The sequence below is a fragment of the Ovis canadensis genome, chromosome 13 (assembly GCF_042477335.2).
Source record: "Ovis canadensis isolate MfBH-ARS-UI-01 breed Bighorn chromosome 13, ARS-UI_OviCan_v2, whole genome shotgun sequence".
In the NCBI taxonomy this organism is placed as follows: Eukaryota; Metazoa; Chordata; class Mammalia; order Artiodactyla; family Bovidae; genus Ovis; species Ovis canadensis.
The window spans coordinates 55,978,113-55,997,948 of NC_091257.1; positions in this window are offsets into that span (position 1 = coordinate 55,978,113).

Consider the following 19,836-nt stretch of genomic DNA (forward strand, 5'->3'; position numbering starts at 1 on the left):
GCCTGGTGAATCTTCTTGCCTCAAGCCCTGGGTGCAGGTCTGGACATGGGCTCTGTTGCCAGGACCACTTGGAGGTTTCTTTTGAACACATCCCCCTAAGGTCCTCTCCTGACCTCTCTTTCTTCCACTGTGAAGCACACACTCCTTCTCATCTCTCTTTGCCCAACCTTCATTTCCTCCCACAGCCTTCCTGGTTCTGCTTGCAGGGGTCAGTCTCGAGGAGGATGGTGGTATCTACCATATGCCTGAAGATGCCCCAGCTCAGATTTCCCAGGAAACACAGCTGGATCTGGAAAGTCAATGTTAGAGACACCTTCCAAAACTTAGGAGCTGGGTGGTGGCAAGGCGGAGAGCTGGCTAAAGGAGAGCGTTGCCAGATGAAAAATGAGGCAGAGGAGGTGCAGGGTGTGGTGCAGGTAGACTGCCTCTCAGAAATCCCCCAACAACAGCACAACACCACAGCAAAATGTCCCGATTTGCAGCATTTGCAGTTTCCATGGTATAAGTACTCCTCTTGCAGCACATGGCCCATTTCACGCTACCAGTGGTTTAGTGCCAGCCCGCAAAAGTCCTGACTGCTAGCAATTGGCCTTCTTGAGCTCACAGGAGCCACCACCATTGGCTCAGTCCCCAGGCCCATGGACTTAGTTTTGCTCAAAGCACTGCACCAAGAATTCTGCAACGAGAAGGATGTCAGGTCTAAGATGAATGAAACACCAAAAAATGAAATTCAAACTCATTGCTCCATGCCACGGAAAAGAGAAAACCATGCCCCCTCTTGGGAGTGATGGGAAAAGTCTGTGAAGCATAGAAATTAGAGTTGAACAGAAGGGACAAGATGTCCAAGGGAGAAGGCCAAGGGCTGGGGTCAAAGGAACAGTCATTCTGATCATTTCCTACATGTTCTGCACATTCCTAAGCTTAGCCCCTTCATTGATTGATTTGACCCCCAAACAACCATTGACTTGTCAGTATCATTATTCTCCTTTTAGGAGAGGGAGATTTCTGCTCTGGGATGGGGAATCATTTGGGATGCCTTTAAGGTGCTCCACCTCCACGGTGCAGCCACTTCTCTGGGCTGGACCTGGTCCACTCAGGCTTCAGAACCTAGCTGTTCCCACCCCCCTGGAAGTGCCTGCTGCCTGCCATAGGCTGATGTGTGTACCCAACAAATAGCCCTTGAGTAGACAGGGCTCATGAAGGAAAAAGATAAGTGCCAGGGATTTTCCTAGTAGTCCAGTGGTTAAGACTCCACCTTCCAATGCAGAGGAAGCAGGTTCAATCTCTCATCAAGGAAGTAAGTTTCCACGTACTATGGGGTGTAGTCAATTTTTTTTTTTTTTTAAAAGACAAGGGCCAGAGAAATTGCCCCTATGAGAGTTCGTCTCTAGTTCTTCAACTTTGGTCTGGGGAGAAAGACTGAGGAACTCGGCTCCTGTTTTTTTCATTTGCATCTGTATGTGTCCTGCCTTGGGACATTTCAGAGTGTGTTCCAGATTCTGGGCATGGGTTGAGCAGCGTTTTAAGCCCTGGCAGGTTGTGGCTGGCCACTGATTTTGCAAGCAAGTTCTTAGCAAGGCAATGCCTTGATAGGGGCCCAGAAAAGGACAGTCTTGAGGAAAACAGATGTAGGAATGTAGGCTAACAAAAAACAAACCAGACTGATAGCGATAGGAAAACAAAATCAAAACCTGACAATCCCCAATTCCTATAACAAAACCCACTAACACCACACAAAATCATGATATAAAATAAAAATTCAAAAACTATTATTTGTGTAGACATGCAAATGTTTGTATGCAAGCACATTCTTCTCTTGCTGGTTTCCAACGGATTTTGTCTGAGGGGTGTTTGGAGAAAAAAAGTACTGGGTAAAACAGCTCTGTAGGACGAGTCTTTGAGGCTCCTGGGGCAGCGTCTGCCAGGATTGGGTGGGTGTTCACTGGGGTGGGGGGCAGGGTGAGATCTCCATATACTTTCTGACAGATGATCAGCAGAGTTTACTGGAGACACAGAATCCTATGCGCCAACAGGCAGCAAGATGGAGCGGCTGTTTTCCGTTAATATTTTTGTAAATGATGCATCGCTGAACAAACACAGATGACCAATTTGCCAAACGAGAACGGAGGTATGTGCGGGTGTACTTGTGGGTCTGCGTGTCTGTCTAGGTGCAGACAATGGCTTTTTAATACTTTTCCTGCTTTTGTTTATAGTCAACTGTCGCTTTTCTATTTCATTGTCTCTCAGTTACTTTTTACTCTTTGTGTTAGAGTTGAACCCAACTTCAAAAACAACGTTCGTCTAATATCACTATTCTGACCAATGACAATGGCCTGGAAAAATGACGGGAACCAAGAGTGGAGGAGAGACCACTGGTTTCTAGCTCTGAATTCAAACTCAACCTGCTTTAAAGTGTCTTTGGCCTGACCACTTTCAAATAACTTTCTCTGCCTGCTTTGGCCTATATATCGTATCCAAAATAGCATGAAAAAGTTTTCTCATTGTATTTCAAAACGAAAAATGTTCCGTCTACATCTGGAAATACTAAAAAATGTGCTTTCTTACAGTATTTTTTTTTTTACTAGGTATGGACAAGGTTCTGACCCCTATTATTGGAACTCAAATCCAGATGGAGTTTGGTAAGGTTCTAATCATTTGAGGGGTATTCTTTTTTGAAGATTTGTACATCTTTAGGGGAATTTCTACTTTAAAGAAGTTATCATTTGTGGGAGGTCCGTTATGACGATTTTAAATAGTTTGGGGGAATTTCTCTTTCTTTGAAGATGTCTGTAATTCAGTGAAAACATTTGCCAACAGAGATGGTCACATTTCCCTACTACAAAAACCTCTCCTACGAAAACGAATCAGGTTCCCTTTTAATGTATTGGCTGTAAGTAAGCTTAAGGGGTTTCTTTCTTTCCTAACATTGGAAAAAATGGAAAGAATAATCTTGTGTTTGAGCAAAAATAAGATTTAAAGTGGTACAGGGAGATAATCGAAATAGCACAATAATAAATGCATATGTTAATATCATTGAGTTGAAGATTAAAATAACAATGATCAAAGACAAGGCTGCTTCAACGTATGACATTTCTTTCTTGCAACGAATTGTGTCTTTATGGAAGCCGCATTGTCTGGAAAAAAAGAAAGGTTCAAATGCAGTTTTAAAAATTGTTAGCTAAAGGCTTCAGTCAGAATAGCTGAAAAGGTAATTGATCCACAGATGAACTAACAGCTACCAAGTGCATGTTCTTTATTTTTTTTTTCCAGTCTGTACCTGACAGATCCTCCTTCTTGTTGCCCCTGACAAGGATGGCATCTAGGCAGTCCTACAGCTTGGATGAAAGCAGGAGTCAGAGTAAGTTCAGCTCCACAGGTTTTCAATCTCTAAGCCATCGGCCCCCTGGTAATTGGTCCTTTTTAGGCTCTTGCTTTATGCTACTCTTCCCTGGTGGCTCAGATGGTAAAGAATCTGCCTGCAATGCAGGAGACCGGGGTTCAATCCCTGGGTCGGGAAAATCCCCTGGAGAAGGGAATGGCAGCCCACTCCAGTATTCTTGCCTGCAGAGTCCATGGACAGAGGAGCCGGCGGGGGGTGGGGGGGCTACAGTTCATGGGGTCTAAAAGAGTTGGACATGACTGAAGTGACTAACACTTCATGCTACTCTAAGGCACCTGGCTCTGGTGACCTGGTATCTTGGCTGACCTTCAATATTTTAATACTAATGTTGGTTCTCTAATCACATGAGTTACAACAGTCCTGGAGTCCATTAGGCATTGAAAAATATTTATGAAGTGGTTGCAATCTGCTGGACATGGTTCTAGGTACTTGGGCTCCATCCCAAGAAAGAGAAGACACTGTTACCTTCAAATGTAGGACTTGAGATCCTGAGCAGTTTAGTAAATGCCCCGCCCTACCCATTACTCCCCTTGGCTGCAAGCCATCGCTCGGTGGATAGTCCCCCTGGAGGGAGTGCAGACGTCTCCCTACCCTTCTCCGAGGCGAACTGGTCAAAGAGAAAGGTGTTGCTGGCTCCAGTGGCCTCACCCAGTGGGGGATGCAAGCTGGAGAGGAAGCCCACCACCCCTCTTCTTGCAAGGCACACTTGCAAGGTCACTCTGTGCTTGACCTTAGAAATCTCGTCTTCACCAGACTGGCATCAGAGCAGCAACCTCGATGGTGCTCATCAACTGGTGTCTCCTTCTTGCCTTCTTCTTTCCTTCTTGCCTTCACTCTCCTTCCTTCCTCATTCCTAACTCCTGGAATCACTTCTTAGGTAACTGGCCTGTACCTGTTTGTGTGAGGTTTGCTTTCAGGGAAAGCCTAACCAAGACAGATAGACAACAACAAAGTCAACAGTCACTGTGTAGTATAGAAGAAGGAATATGCACCATGTGAAAGAATTGACCTGTAAATAGAAATTTTTTCTATTTCCTTTTAGGATTGTTCATTGCTGGAAATACAGCTGAATTTTGCATGTTGACTTTGTACACTGCTGCTTTGTTGAATTCATTTATTTGTTATAACAGTCGTGCTTGTGTGTCTGATCTTTAGAGTTTTCTACATATAGTATCATGACATCTGCAAGCAGAAATAATGTTACTTCTTTTCTAATCTGAATTCTGTTTATTTCTTCTTCTTATCTATTTTTCTGGCTAGAACTTTGCATACTATGTTGAGTAAAAGTGGTGAAAGTGGGTGTCTTGTATTGTTTCTGATTTAGAGGGAAGTGCTTTTGGTCTTTTAGCATTGAGTTTAGTGTTAACCAGGGCTTCCCTGGTGGCTCAGATGGTAAACAATCTGCCTCCAATGCAGGAGACCTGGGTTTGATCTCTGGGTTGGGAAAATCCCCTGGAGAATGGAAAGGCCACTCCAGTATTCTTGCCTGGAGAATTCCATGGACAGAGGAGCCTGGTGGGCTACAGTCCATGGGGTCACAAAGAATCAGACATGACTGAGCAGCTAACACATATATAGTGTTCCCTGTGGGCTTTTCTTATACAGCTTTCATCATGTTGAAGGAGTTTCCTTCTGTTTATAGTTTTGATTCTTTTTATCATGAAAGCATCTTGAATTTTGTCAAAAGCTTTTTCTGCATTAGTCTCATGATTACATACTTTTTTCCATTATATGAATGTAGTATATTATATTGATTGATTTTCATATGTTGGTTATCCCCTGGTCTTCTGTGTTTGGACAGTTTTCAACCCTACCTCTGTGGTCTAGCTGCCGTGCTCACTCTCATTCCTGAGTTGACACCCTTGTGTCTGCTGAGCCTGATGGGAAAGGGGGAGAAGGAGAGCCCCTTACATGGCTGCCTCTACTGTGTTCCCACTGCCATTTCCCTGGCATTGTTCTCTGCTTGCTCCCTTTATCAGTGTTTTCTGAACCTGAGGCATGTCAGTGCTACTCTCCCAGTTCATCCCTTCCCTCCCCATGTCCTTATGTCCACTCTCTATGTCTGTGTCTCTATTCCTGCCCTGTTAATTGACTCATCTGTACCATTTTTCTAGATTTCACATATATGCATTAATACACAATATTTATTTTTCTCTTTGGGTTTCCCTGGTGGTTCAGTAGTAAAGAATCTGTGTGGATGCTGGAGACTCAGGTTTGATCTCTGGGTCAGGAACATCCCCTGGGGGAGGGCATGGCAGCCCACTCCAGTATTCTTGCCTGGAGAACCCCATGGACAGAAGAACCTGGTGGGCTATAGTCCATGGGGTTGCAAAGGGTCAGACATGACTGAAGCGACTGAGCACACACATTTTTCTCTTTGTGACTTAACTTCACTAAGTATGGCAGACTCTAAAGTCCATCCACATCACTACAAATGACTCAGTTCCATTCTTTTTTCATGGCTGAGCAATATTCCATTGCATATATGTACCATATCTTCTTTATCCATTTCTCTGTCCATGGGCTTATAGGTAGCTTCCATGTCCCGGCTATTGAAAACTGTGTGAGGCAATATAATCCTTAATTTTAGGAGGACAAGTAATTTAGTTGGAAAGAAACCTTCTCTCTTATTTAGAAAACAGTCTCTAGCAGCAATTAAACAGGAGCTGCTGGTATGTTATTACCTAAATATTCCATGAGTATTTCCAGAAGAGACAACTGACAGCCTAATAATTCAGAGGATTTTGACTGTACCCTGAAATATGAGAGCCTACATTTTATAATCACAATATGTTAAAGGATCATCGTCAGGCATTGTATAGTAGGACTTGAAAGTCCTACTTCATTAAAAAATTTTTTTCCAAATGTCTTTGTTTCATTAAAAGAAAAGCTATCATTTCTAGGTCAGTTAATAAATAAACTTCAAAAACTCAAACCATACTTTCTCTTTCCTTTTTCTGTTCAGCTTGATACAATTGAACACTGGAGTCTGAGAGGCCAATAAGGTATGTGGGTCGGACAGCCCAAATGGAAATAACTGACCATTAGCAGTTACTGGACTCTGGGTCCATAAGGAAATGATGGTGGTTTTGTGGAAGGCAGTAGAGGATTCTTAGTTGCCTGAAACTTGGGTAGGAATTAGCTGCATAACTAAGTAATTGGATCTGTTTCTTTTTCTGTAGTATGAAGAGTGTGAAAAGGCCATTTTAATGTTTTCATAGAGTGGCTTCTCTTGGAAAATATCCTCGAACATACCATGGAGCAGTGTCAACTGTAATATAAAATGTCCTAGAAATCTTATAATTTATGAGTTAAATGGCACACCTGAGGATTACAAGGTTTTTTCCATCCACTTGTAACAGCTCAATGACTGATTTAGCAGGGAGGAAGCAAGATGGATAATCCTGGTCACCTCAACACTTTTCCTGTCTTGCTGACTTCAGAGATTTAGGGGTACAGAGTCTGCAGGATTTGTACATCTCTTTGGTGATATTTTAGAGTCAAACTCAAGAGATGAAGAGGAAGTATGGTCCTTAGATTGGTATCCATATTCCATTATTTGCAAACGGCTTTATTTTTCAGATAGCAAGCTCTTTGCCGCTTCCCTGTTTTTCACGATCTGCTTGTAAAGATATAAGGGCACTGGACACTGTGTTTTTTCTCTGTTGACACCGCTGCCCCAGTAACTGAGGAATAAGGGAGCAGCGGAAGGTAGTTTCATGTTCTGGATTACTTCCTAATTTCCCTTTCCAACTCTCAGTTTTGTTTGCTTGTTTTCAAACCTGTAAATGGGAATAATAATCAGAAGAGTACTTTTCCCTTAGGGTTATTGCTAGGATTTTCCTGTAATGATGTAAAGTAGCAGACATATAGCACCACTGACTCAACGGATATGAATTTGAGCAAACTCTGGGAGATAGTAGAGGACAGAGGAGCCTGGCATGCTGCAATCCACGAGGTCACAAAGAGTCAGACATGACTTAGTGACTAAACAACAAAGCAGACATGTAGTTAGCATTTGTTGTTTTACTGTATGCATAGCTAGTTGTCTCTAGTGCGCTCAATCACCTGAATAAAAATGACTTTTAAAATTCAGGTAATGTTCGTGCATTGGAATAAAGAATAATCTCTTGTGTGTAGAGACTATATTATTCAATTTTATGGGTCTAATGATGCTGAAGTAGTCTTTTCTTATTGATTTGAAGAAATTAAGGTACTTTGCATTGTTTTCTTATTTTAAAAATAGATTCAGTGTTTCTTTGTCTATGTCTCTCAGGACATAAAATTCAGAAGAACGGATGCTGTTGCGGTGTTTGCATTTTAAAATGTGGTTGTTCCATCAGAGTTACAGCAGCCCCAGTACTGACTCAGACACTTTCTCCCCCTGATTCCAAGATGTATCTCCAGGTGTTTCTGGAGTAACGAACTTAAAAGCACAGTGTGTTGGGGTTTAACTGTGAATTTTTTTTTCTGTTGTTGCCTCATAGCCTCTTATTTCACTGAGTTCTAGAGAACACACCGTTTGGGTTGTCCAGCTTGGAACCATTGATGGGTGAGGAAGGATCACTAAGGAAAGCTTGAAAGTGTCCATTGTATGAGTGTGCCTGCAATCTCCTTCACTGTAGGCGTGTCTGTAAGCCCTGATACCACACCATAGTTTTCTGTTCTTATCATACTCTCTTTCCATATTTAAGATGGCATTAAATTAAATACCCTGAATTTATCTAGTTGGTCTAGCAAATGAACTCTGTGCCATCTGGTGTATCTTTGCATCACTTTTTTATATGGTGGTACTCAAAACCACCATGGTTGATATTTCGTGAATATCAACCACAGAAAAGATGTAGGGAACATGATGGAGCAATTAAGAAAAAGATAGAAATGACTAAGTAAAACAGCAATAAAATATCTTTCTGCCCACTGGCTTGGTATAGATTGGAATATATGTGTGACACCCGGGGTCAATGAAGTCCAAGGAAAAGGACTCTCTCATACTTCGCCGTGAGGTATCAGCTCGTGTACCTTTCTGGAGAGCAATTTGGTAATGGATATCAGAATCTTAGAAAAAGTGCCAGGTGCAAACATTCTCTTTTAGAAAAAATTTAGTCTATGGTAGTAATCTAAAGGACTATGTAGCTATGTTTTACCATAGTTCTGTTTGTAGCAGGGAAAAAAAATCTCAAACAACAATATCTCTAATAGTAGGGAATTGCAACAATGCAGTAGGATATTGTAAAGCCAATAAACTCATGCTACCAAGGAACATAAAATGTTTATGCAACATGAAGGAAAATGTAGTACAGGTTACAAAACAGTTGGAGCCCATTTTGTTTAAATTGTATATTTCAGTTGAATTTTATGTTTATATTGTATTTTGGAAAGATTTATATTGAAATAACAGTAGCTATATTTAATGGCAATTTGAGTGATGCTAGTTATCCTCTATGATATATTATGTCTTTTTTTTTTCAAATTGCTACAGTAAACATGTACTTTTGCAAGATGAGCAAAGAATGGTGCTTTTTTGAGAATAGTAAGGATATTTTATTTTTTCATTCAGGGATTCCAAGTTCTCTGGGCTTCAATTTGGGTTGTGAAATTTTGGCTAGTAAACGCAATAGATAAATCTAATTGTTACAGCTACTGATTTGTTTCTCAGTTAAGTGGATTATTTTTCTAATGCAATCTAGATGAATTTCTGAGTAAAGATCAACTCTTAAAAAAAACACATCTTTTCTTTTTACTAAATGAAAACAGTAATACTGATGTGCTTATAAAGGATAGACAAAAATCACAGGGCAATAAACTTGGTTAAGCTTGTTGAGAAAACATTTATGAATAAGTTCTTTTCAAAGGGTTTTGACCAGCACTGCTTCAAACCGTAAATCTTTCTTGTCCTTCTGGGTGTTCTCTGTTTTGAATGAAAAAACAGAAAGACTTAAATAAGAAATCCTCCTCACCATCTCAGTTAGGCACCTTGTCACTTACTGCTCTCTGTAGACTTGTGTCAGTTCCTGGGTTCTAGCCAAGAGTTGCTTCTTAAGTATTTGCCAATAATTCAATATTTTTCTTAAAACAAGATGATGGGGACCCAGATGATTTATTCAAATGTGTTACCTAAAAGCTGATTTACTGAGCACAAAGTTCAGGTTAGTTGTCTTTGTCTGAGAACAGGGCAAGATTTTTCATACCCTGGACATAGGAATTTGGTGAATGATGAGATAGACCATTGGCCTGAGTTTATTAATATTGGTGGATCTTTTAGAGTTTGGAGTAGCTTATGTTACAATTCTTTTCTAAGGAAACGGAAGAACTTTATCTAACATTTACTGGTTGGGGCTCTGATCGCCTCCCAATTCTTGTGTTATTGCAAGGTGGGTAGCAGAGTGTGTTCTGAGCAACCTATTATTTGTTGGAAGGAAACGTCAGCAAAAAAGAAAAAACTCCTTCGGTTGCACTTTGTTCCTTTTAAGGGAGACTGGGAATACCTGAGGGCCCAAGTGGAGGACTCAGCTCCTCAATTTCCCTGCCCTGGAGACCACAGGGGATCCACATCTACCAGTTTCTTCTCCTGGGACTCTTATCTTGGTTCACATTACAACCTTTTATATCAAAATGATGGGCTCTTCACTTAGCATGTGTTGCAACCATCCCAACAAGAATGGGTCATTTGCATGATTCATGTATTGGGAAATGGTGGGGAGTGCATCTTTCTTCTTCTTTTCTCTGGAAATAAAATTTTGTCTAATATTTGTATTAAGGACGTTGGAGCTTCACTTTATTAAAGTTCTACTTTCCTTAAGAGCTTAAATCACATGATAGTACAGTTCTAGTCTTGCAAAAACTTCCCTGAAGTTGTTTAAAGTATTTTTTAAACCAGCACAAATGTGAATCTTTTGTTATAAGATAATTTTACCCTTGATTTAAGCCAATTTTCTAGTGTGTGTGTGTATGTGTGTGTGTCTCTCTCTGTCTTCATGAGCAGCCTGAAGGCCATATGTCTTTTCCCCAGGTTGAAAAAATTTTCCACTCAAGGTTATAAATATCCAACTTTCAAGCCTAACCTGGAAATGCCACCTTTGACTTATCATTTCTGGCTTGTGCTTCTAAAAAATACAAAGCAGTTTTCTTAACCATAACTGAAACCATTAAAGAATAGTGTTTTTGGAGCCATGGGTCTGTGAATCTTCTCAAAACTCTTGGTAGAGGCAGCCATGAAAATTCTTGGCACGCTATGTATTAGGTTTTCCCCTCTTTTTCTCAAGGAACATCTTTAGGCTAATGTCACAGAAAGCTGGGACAATGTTGTTTGAGAGATACTGAAATAGCTGGAGGAGATGTAGGATTGCAGCCCATAACATATCCTTTCCTGAGAGTGGAAGAATCTAGAAAAAAAGTTTTTTTATCACTTATTTCATGAGGCTATCCCTAGAACACAGGCCCCCAAACTGCCCACAGAGACTCTTTGCTTTGGGAAGATCCATTGAAAGAACAGCCCTCCCCTGAAGCCCATTGTATTTGGGGTTCACCAGATGAACAGCCCCTCCAGGAGTCTCTGACTGGTGGCTCAGAATTTCAACACGTGCTAATCCCTGCTTCTTGGTCCTCACTCTCAGAGACTACCGGTGACTCATTCCAAGAGTCCAGGTGTGGAGGGAGAGGTCCACAGAGGAAACACCAGGCTTAGAATTTATGTTTGTCTCAGGCCACATGTTCCCAGCTACTTCTGGGCTGCACAGATATTAATCTCTGGGACCATATGTCTGAAACTTTTCATCACTGGGGAACAGCTGAACATAGTTGGTGGTGTTTCATGCGCTTCATGTTAGGTGTGAGAAATATGGCCAGAATAGGACCATGTGTTTCTGGGCTCATGGGACTGTGAGGAGAAAGGCCTGCACTTCCTTTTACTTTTGAGCATCGTTTCATAGCTGCAGTGGTTAAACTCCAGGTACGTGTATTCTCCAAATGTAAGGGTTGGGGTGGATGGAAAGATGCAACTTTTGTGGGACCATCCTATATCCTCTGTTTCCCTCCAGGGTCCAGTCCCGGTGGATCCAGGGTAATTCGAAGCAGGGACAGAGTCGGCGTCTGAGGAATTAATTGCTTAATTAAAGATATGGAGGGAGATTATAAAGAAATAGTGTAGTAGGAAAATAAGTAGAGAAAAGGGGCTGAATAACTTGGTTTACGCGGAGAACCAGTAAAACTCCGAGACAAGGAGTTTGCACCACCTACGTAGGTCACCGGCGCCTGCTTGAATAGAAGAGGGTGCCCCGCCTTGGGCTCCCTCTCGCGTGGGTCTTAGAAGCCAGGGAAAAATTAGCAGGCTTGGAGAGCATCCACGCTCCAGATGGGAATTCAGCCAGAAGGTGAGAGAAAGAACAACATGAGGAGAACAGTCTTTCCAGGAACTGATCCGTTTCTTTATTTTCCAAGTCCACTTTTATACTTTTAGTTATACATAGAGATAAATGTGTTTTCAGCATATCTTTGTTCTTACAAGGGTCTTACATTTGTTTTACAATATCTTCTGGTCTGGAGACCGATTAACATTTTATGGCCCCACAATTCTTTCTGCTGATAAAGGTTGATCGATCAGAAAACTTGTTTCCCCTTAAGATCTATTTAGTCTTAAGATAGTGATAAAGTTACATTTTTACATAGCAAGGACACAGTGATTTATAACAAAGAAAGAAGAGTACAGTGATCTATAACAAAAGAGAAAATTCATTAACTCAAAAAGTCTAGTATTGCTAACATCAAAACTACTATATTTCTTTTTCTACATTCCAATTACATTGATTAACATACTCCCAGGTGCCTAAGGATATGGAGGCCTGGCGGCAATCATTAACTCAGCAATGAAACCCTGTACCAACATGATTTCTAACTAACTCACTAATACTATACTAATAATTTTCTAACTTCTCAAAAGAATCTGTTTTTAGAAAGTTTAAAGTATCTCATGCCTCTCACAGTTGGGAGGCTGTAAACAATCACATGTGGCCGGATAATCCTGTCAGGCAGGCTAGAGAGCCATCAGAGGGGTTTTTGGACTGAAACACGCCCAGGAGATTTATTAACTGGAGTCCTAAGTTAACTCCGTTACAGAGAGAGGTGGTGGGGAATAGCCCCCCGTAATGTCAGAAGTAGAGGTGAAAGGCATCATGCAGCAAGGCGGGCAAACTCTGGTTTTTGGGGCAGACGCATGAGCAGATTCAGCGAGGCTCCCTTAAGGCCTGACTAGCCTTTGCCTGTTGGGCCCCTTAACCTCATGACCTTTGCCATGAGCGGGACTCCTCAAACTTTATAACCTAGAACATCACCCATCTGCAAGATTTTTTTTCAGATTGTGTTTTCCCAAAAGTATAATATGCCAAAGTGTGAAAGTGTTAGTTGCTCAGCTGTGTCCTACTCTTTGCGACTCTGTGGACTGTAGTCTACCAGGATCCTCTGTTCATGGGATTTTCCAGACAAGAATTCTAGAGTGGTTTGCCATTCTCTTCTCCAGGGGATCTTTCTGACCCAGGGATTGAACCCAGTCTCCTGTATTGCAGAAAGATTCTCTACTGTCTGAGCCACCAGGCAAGCCTCTACAATATGCCAAATTTAACCCAAAACAAAAAAGAAGTAATATACTGTGTCTAGGGGAGTGATCAGAGTTGCTGAATTTCATAAAGATCCAATTATCTTTCTATAGGAGAAAACCATCTGATTTCATAGGGTTAAGAGTAGTAGTTAATTCAGGCATTTGATTTTGGGTGGTGGACATAAAAATGATACATACATACCTCTAATATTTTCATTTAACTTAAAACATCAGACCACATACTCATTTATCTGTCTTTTGATATAGGGTCAAGCCTTTGCTTTGTGGGTGTGGTAGTTGCTTGGAATTCCATTTTGCCTTTCTTGCAAAGACCACTCCCCAAAATATGTATTTTCCAATTTCTGGTTTGGATTTTTCTAAAGCAGAGCAAGAATTGAAAGAGATATGGGCGCAGGATCATTTTATATTTTGTGTGATGCGTACTCCACCTCAGCATTTATTATTTCAGGCACAACTAAATTGAAGACATTTTAATAACTTGTTTTAATTCAGTCTATTCAAAGCATTCAATTGAGTGCTTATAGATACAATGCTCTTTTTCTTAATTCACTCAAATTTCATCAGTGTGTAATCAGTTCAGTTCAGTTCAGTCACTCCACCGTGTCCAACTCTTTGCAACCCCGTGGACTGCAGCACACCAGGCTTCCCTGTCCTTCACCCACTACCAGAGCTTGCTTAAACTCATGTCCTTTGAGTCAGTGATGCCATCCAATCATCTCATCCTCTGGCGTCCCCTTCTCCTCCCGCCTTCAATCTTTCCCAGCATCAGGGTCTTTTCAAATGTTACTTCTTCACATCAAGTGGCCAAAGTATTGGAGTTTCAGTTCAGCATCAGTCCTTCCAATGAATACTCAGGACTGATTTCCTTTAGGATTGACTGGTTATCAGTGTGTAATACTTAAATTTAATAATGACTACAATTTGTACACAAGTTAAACACAACTGATAATAATGAAGTATGCAAGCCTATTGGTGGGTACATAGGTCCCAAGGATTGAAGAGGACCTGGATAGATTTGAGGGTTCTGTGTGGACATCAGTTAGTGTGTTTAGAGAAAATAGAATTAGTTAAGTTAGTGAAACCCTCAAGCAAGTAGCAGTTAAGATGCATTACATATGATGGGCTAGGTAAGTTTTCAGTAAAAAATACTTCCCAATATTTGAAGAACTGCAAACATTCTTCATGGTTTGCAAGAAAAAGTTTTAGATTTTTCTCATGTTATGTGAGAAACGAACTTGCTGGGGGCTTTTCTGGGTCCTCAGACTGATGGAATGGCACCATCTGGAGCAGGGCTGGTGGCTGTGATTGGGCTGTTTGAGAGTCAAATACTTGCTCTTAAAATTTCCACCTGGGAGTGACACATTATGACATCCACGCACATTCCATTGGCCAAAATAAGTCAGTGGCCACATATAACTTTATCAGGGCAAAGAAACATGCCCTGCACTTGGAAGGAAATGGAAACATTTGGTGAATGGCTCTAATGACTGGCTTGGACAGCTTTTATTTTAATTCTGAGAAATAGTATAGCTCTTTCTTTCAAAGTGCTTACAAATCACTATTCTAATTGCATTATTTTCTCACCTCCGGAAATCCTCCAAACCATGGTATGAGGTTGGTACTATCATGCCAGTTTTACAGATGAAAATGAGACAGGCAGAGGAGATAAATTTGCTAAAGAGGCACAAACAATTGTCAGGTTTCAGCTCAGGAGGCTTCATGGCAGTGTCTACATTCTGGCCACAGACAGCAGCTGCCTCTCAAAGGGAGTGGACTGATGAGTGGACTCGAGTAGATGAGAGTTCAAGGTGATGATGGAGTCTCAGGAACCTTACATCTAGTTTTCTCACGCATGACCCCAGAGTTTTCTCTGTAAAGTGTACTGGCATTATTTTTGCTCCACTATTTGCCCTACAGATTGTTTTAGAGCCATTGTCTTATATCTGCAACAAGCCATAAATCTCAGATCTGCACTGACCGGTATGGCAACTAGCACCTACATGTTACTACTAAGCACTTGGAATGAGGCTTGTCTGAGTTGAGCTGTGCTGTAACTGGTAAATACACCTAGGATCTCAAAGATAACAAGAAACAATATATTCACTAACATTTTTCATACCGTGTGTTTCAGTGATGATATTTCAGATGCTTGCTTGGTGCTTGTGCTCAGTCATGTGTGACTCTTTGCGACCCCATGGACTATAATCCCCTGTGCTCCTCTGTCCATGGGATTCTCCAGGCAAGAATACTGGAGTAGATTGCCATTTCCTTCTCCTGGGGATCTTTCCGACCCAGAGATTGACCTTGTATCTCCTGCATTGGCAGGTGGATTCTTTACCACTGAGCCACCTGATAAAACGTTTTTTTTAAGACTTTCTGAATGTGAATTTAAAATTTTTGAGTTACATGTGTAGCTTACATTATATTTCTAATGGACAGTGATGCTCTAGAATCTCAAGTTTGACGAAAGATGGGTGGAGTTGACATCAGTTGGTAATTTGTATTTCTTAAGTAGGAAAATTAAAATGTTTCAGTGAACAAGTACAAACTTTGATGAAACTACTCAAGAGAAAACATAAACTAAATGGTGTTGTCCTAGAAAACCCAGAGTCTGCTGAAGGATAGACATTACAGGTTTCTTTAGCACTTAAGACTCTTAGAAGGTGAAGTGTTTTTTTTTTTTTTTAAACCTGCTTTAGATGAATTCAGGATCTCCGAATGCATTTTTCACTTGTTAATTAATTCAGCAGCTATTTACTGAAGGTCTGTGTGGTCCCATGAGCAAGAGGCAGGGGTTGCTGTGCTATGTCATAGTAACTCACCAGAGGAAGAAAACAGTTGGCTAGCCATAAAGATGTCGGCTCTATGTTCTAATACATGCAATACAAAGGGCTGCTCTCTTGAACATTTAAAATATTTCACATGGCGGTTCTGAAGATCCCATTGGGTGTATAACGACTGAAGTCCTCTCCCTACCTGATGGGTCCCGGTGGGTGACAACCAGCCTGGCAGGGCTGTCCTGCTGACCTGCCATGAAGTCTTGGGGACCTCACTCAGCCCTTCTGGAATTCAGGAGCCTTCATTGGCTGGACTCCATCTGCCCCATCTCCTGGTTTATGAACTGGTTACATCAGAACTGCCTGGGAAGTTTCAGGGCTCCACCCCAGACAGTCTGATAAATTAAGCTTGAGTCAGGTCTGGGGAATACGTATTTTATGCGTATCTCCTAGGCTCTGCATACCTCCTACACCCTCCTCTAGGGTTTGGAAAACTTTGGGCTGAAATAGTGGTTTTCGGATTTTTTTTTCTTAAGACCCAGAGTAAGAAATGCATTTTACTTTGAGACCTAGTATACAGATGCATAACTGAAAGAACAGTGTCAAGGTGGTATTTACTTTTTCCTATGGGCAAAGTTCTCTGAGATGTTCTCCTTTGTTTTTCATTCTGTCTTATTTAAAATTTGTCTGTTGGGATCCGTAAGTTGATCCCACAACTTATAATAGTTTGCAACTTGCCAATTGAAAAAGACTGGAAATTTTGGCCGTTTTCAACTCTTAGAGATTAAATCAAACTCAGAAATCAGAAACTATGAGCACTCTGAACTGAGAGATGATTATATAAAGCTTTTGGGGCTTTGCCTTCTACTTTGGAATTTCATCTCCTGAGATTCATCTCTTCACTGGTAAAAGAGCCAATAAGCCTGTACCTATTTCTCCATCATGAGAGTAATGATCTAGATTACAATGCATATAAAGTCCACATCAGCTTATCTGGGGTGAAAGTTATGAAGAATTCCAATGGGGCTCTGTGAGAGGTGCTCTGAACCTGGGAGACAGACGGATGCTCTACTTACAGCAGTCTCTTTCTGTTCAACTCCTTGGCATCTCCTTCTGTATCTCCAGACCTCTGCCTGAAACTGGCCCTCTTTTCTGTTAGGTAGAGAAATCTGGACAAATCTTTCAAATCGATCAGTGCTGGACTCCTCCGGATGGCCAGAGTTTACTACAGAGACTGAGTTCCCCCCCCTCCTGCCTGCTCTGCCCTCTCCTTTCCTCTCAGGAGCAAATGCAGGGCTCCTGGGGACCCAGAGCCTGGGAGAGAAGGGGCCCATCCTTTATCGCGGTGGCACGTTGCCTGGTAAGGATGTCTAGGGTTTCCTTGTGCTGTCAGCCTACATAGCAGAGCAAGCTTGCTTTTCAGAACAGGGCTTGTCCACCAAAGCCAAATGGCAGCTCTGGTCCTTGTCTGGCTTTTGTGTTTTGAGCTGAATGTTGAATTAACCAGCTGCTTCTTCCACCCCGCTCACACTGTCCATCTTTTGGATAAATCTGTTAGTTCTTCGGACCACACAAGTGAAAAGGGTACTTGCAAATAACTTTTCTGCCCTCTGACTTCACTTTAACAGCCCTCCAAGGAAATAAGGTCGCAAGTTCACTGATGGCAGGAAGGGCCCACTGGTGGCCTGAGCGATCCCACACGTTTACTGTCCCATTCCTAATTCATAAAGAATCCACAGTGCTGAGGGAGCCCAACGACTTTTCCATGTGTTTGGTATTTTTAGTTCTAAGCACTGTCTTCAGCGCTCCTCCAACATGTGTTCAAGAAAGACCCAGTGGCCCCATATTAAGATAATTATTTTCACTGCTGTTTTGAAATACCACAGTGGTGCACCAAGAAACTTCCTACCCAGTAACCTGCACAGTTGGTTAAACAAAAATTGATCCCTAGTCAATCCAGTGAATCTAATACGTTGTAGAGAAATACATGATTTCATCACCTACAGTATGAGCACCAAAGGGAGCTTGCTGACCTCACTGGAGGTGTTGATTCCCTCCATAATAAATGGATCGGCCGTCAGCTGGTGCTAAGCAATCAGTGATCTCACGAGGCTCATTGCTGCAATAAACAGGAACAATACAAGATGGAGCGGCAGGCTGGTGGGTGGGGGCAAAGGAGGGGCATGAAATTCTGCCCAGAGCAAGCAGGACTGCCCGGAATCTATCTTAACAGCCTCAAACATAAATTAGCTTCTATAAATCTTGAGTTGTTGCTTTCTTGACATATATGTCTTGCCAAAGTATTACGTTCTTGAAAGAGCCGTGTAAGTAGATTAAATGGTTTCTGTCCTTGGGAATGTGAAAGCCTTTATTTGTTTTGTTAAAACAAATCCTTAGGTTATGCGGCACACAGATGTCCAGGGTAAATGCTTCTGACCCACTTCAACATTTCTTAGCTGGAACTGAGGTCCAGTTTCTGCAGCTGGTGTCGAGTTCGACTCATTGGGCAGCACCTGACAAAACCGTGAGGCTGGTAATGCTCTGTCTGATGGCTCTGTGGTGTGACTTTTAATGGCAGGACTGAGGAAACTGAGATAAATTAAAACCTAATTGGGTATGTTAACAGTTTTAGCAGTCTGCACATATGGATCCCAGGAGGACACTTGAAAAGATGTTACAGGGGAGCTTCTGTTGTAAGACTTCACTGCAGAATGTGACCTGCACATCCTCTTTCCAATCCATTTCTCAAGGTTGAGTTTTCTTTATATTTTGTATGTTGTGTTCCTGAGTGTAAATGTCAAATTCACCCATCCACCCTAGCCTCGTTCAGTCCATGGTGAGGGGTTAGTATGTAAATATCTCAACTTGAAAGCCATGGAATATTCATCAGAGAGAGGAAATTTTTCAGGGAGATGGCTCTATGCTAGCAGTGCTCTTCAGTCAGAAATTATGAGTCTCAGTTGCTTTCAAAGTCCTCTCCATTGCTTCTGCTATCCACTTAGCCATCACCTGCAAACTCTGTTTTGCAACTTGAGCTCACCTTCCAGGATGAAAACTCGCTGGGTGCCTTACAAGGAAAACAAAATTAATTCCCCTTAGGTCTTCCACCAAGTCTAGGCTCCATGGTTTTTCTCTGCTTGCTATTGTTCCATTGGCTGCTAACTTGGAGAAAGCTGGAGAAAGTGAAGGCTTGGATGAGGATTTTTTGTTTTCAGTTTCTTTGAAACAGAGCCCCTTCAATCTCTGAGTAAGAGATTGAATAGCAGCAGGATGATAATGCTCTAAAGGAGGCTGAGACAGAAATCTAAGATTCCTTTTTTTCTTGCAATGGGAGAGAACCTGGGAAGCTACTTCTTGGGGGGTTTGGTGATATATCCTAAAGTGGCTTTCCCAGGGCTGATAGTGTTACTGAATCCAAGTTTGTACTGCTTGCTGCCTGACAGGCCAATATATTGAGAGATGACAGCCTACAAAATATTAGTCTCCCAAATACACAAAGAGCTCATACAGCTTACTATATATATATATGTACATATATAATTATGCATATAAACTCAATCAAAAAATGGGAAGAAGACATAAATAGACTTTTCTCCAAAGAAGACATACAGATGGCTGAAAGGCACATGAAAAGATGCTCAACACTGCTGATTATCAGAGAAATGCAAATCAAAACTGTGATAAGCTACCACCCCTTACCAGTCTTAATGGCCATCATTAAAAAGTCTACAAATAAATGCTGGAGAAGATGTGGAGAAAAGGAAACTGTCTTACACTGATGGTGGGAATATGGTGTATCAATGGGAGATGTCTGTCTCGATCAATGTACAGCCCAGCTTTCCAAGTTTGAATGAATATCCTTATGGACGAAGGTTGCTGACATCAGCAGTCTCCATATCTTGTGTTTCCTTTATAAAAGGAAAGGAAACGATTTCCCCTTTAAAAAATTAATTAATTTAATTGGAGGCTACTTTACAATATCGTAGTGGTTTTTGCCATACATTGACATGGATCAGCCATGGGTGTACATGTGTCCCCCAACCTGA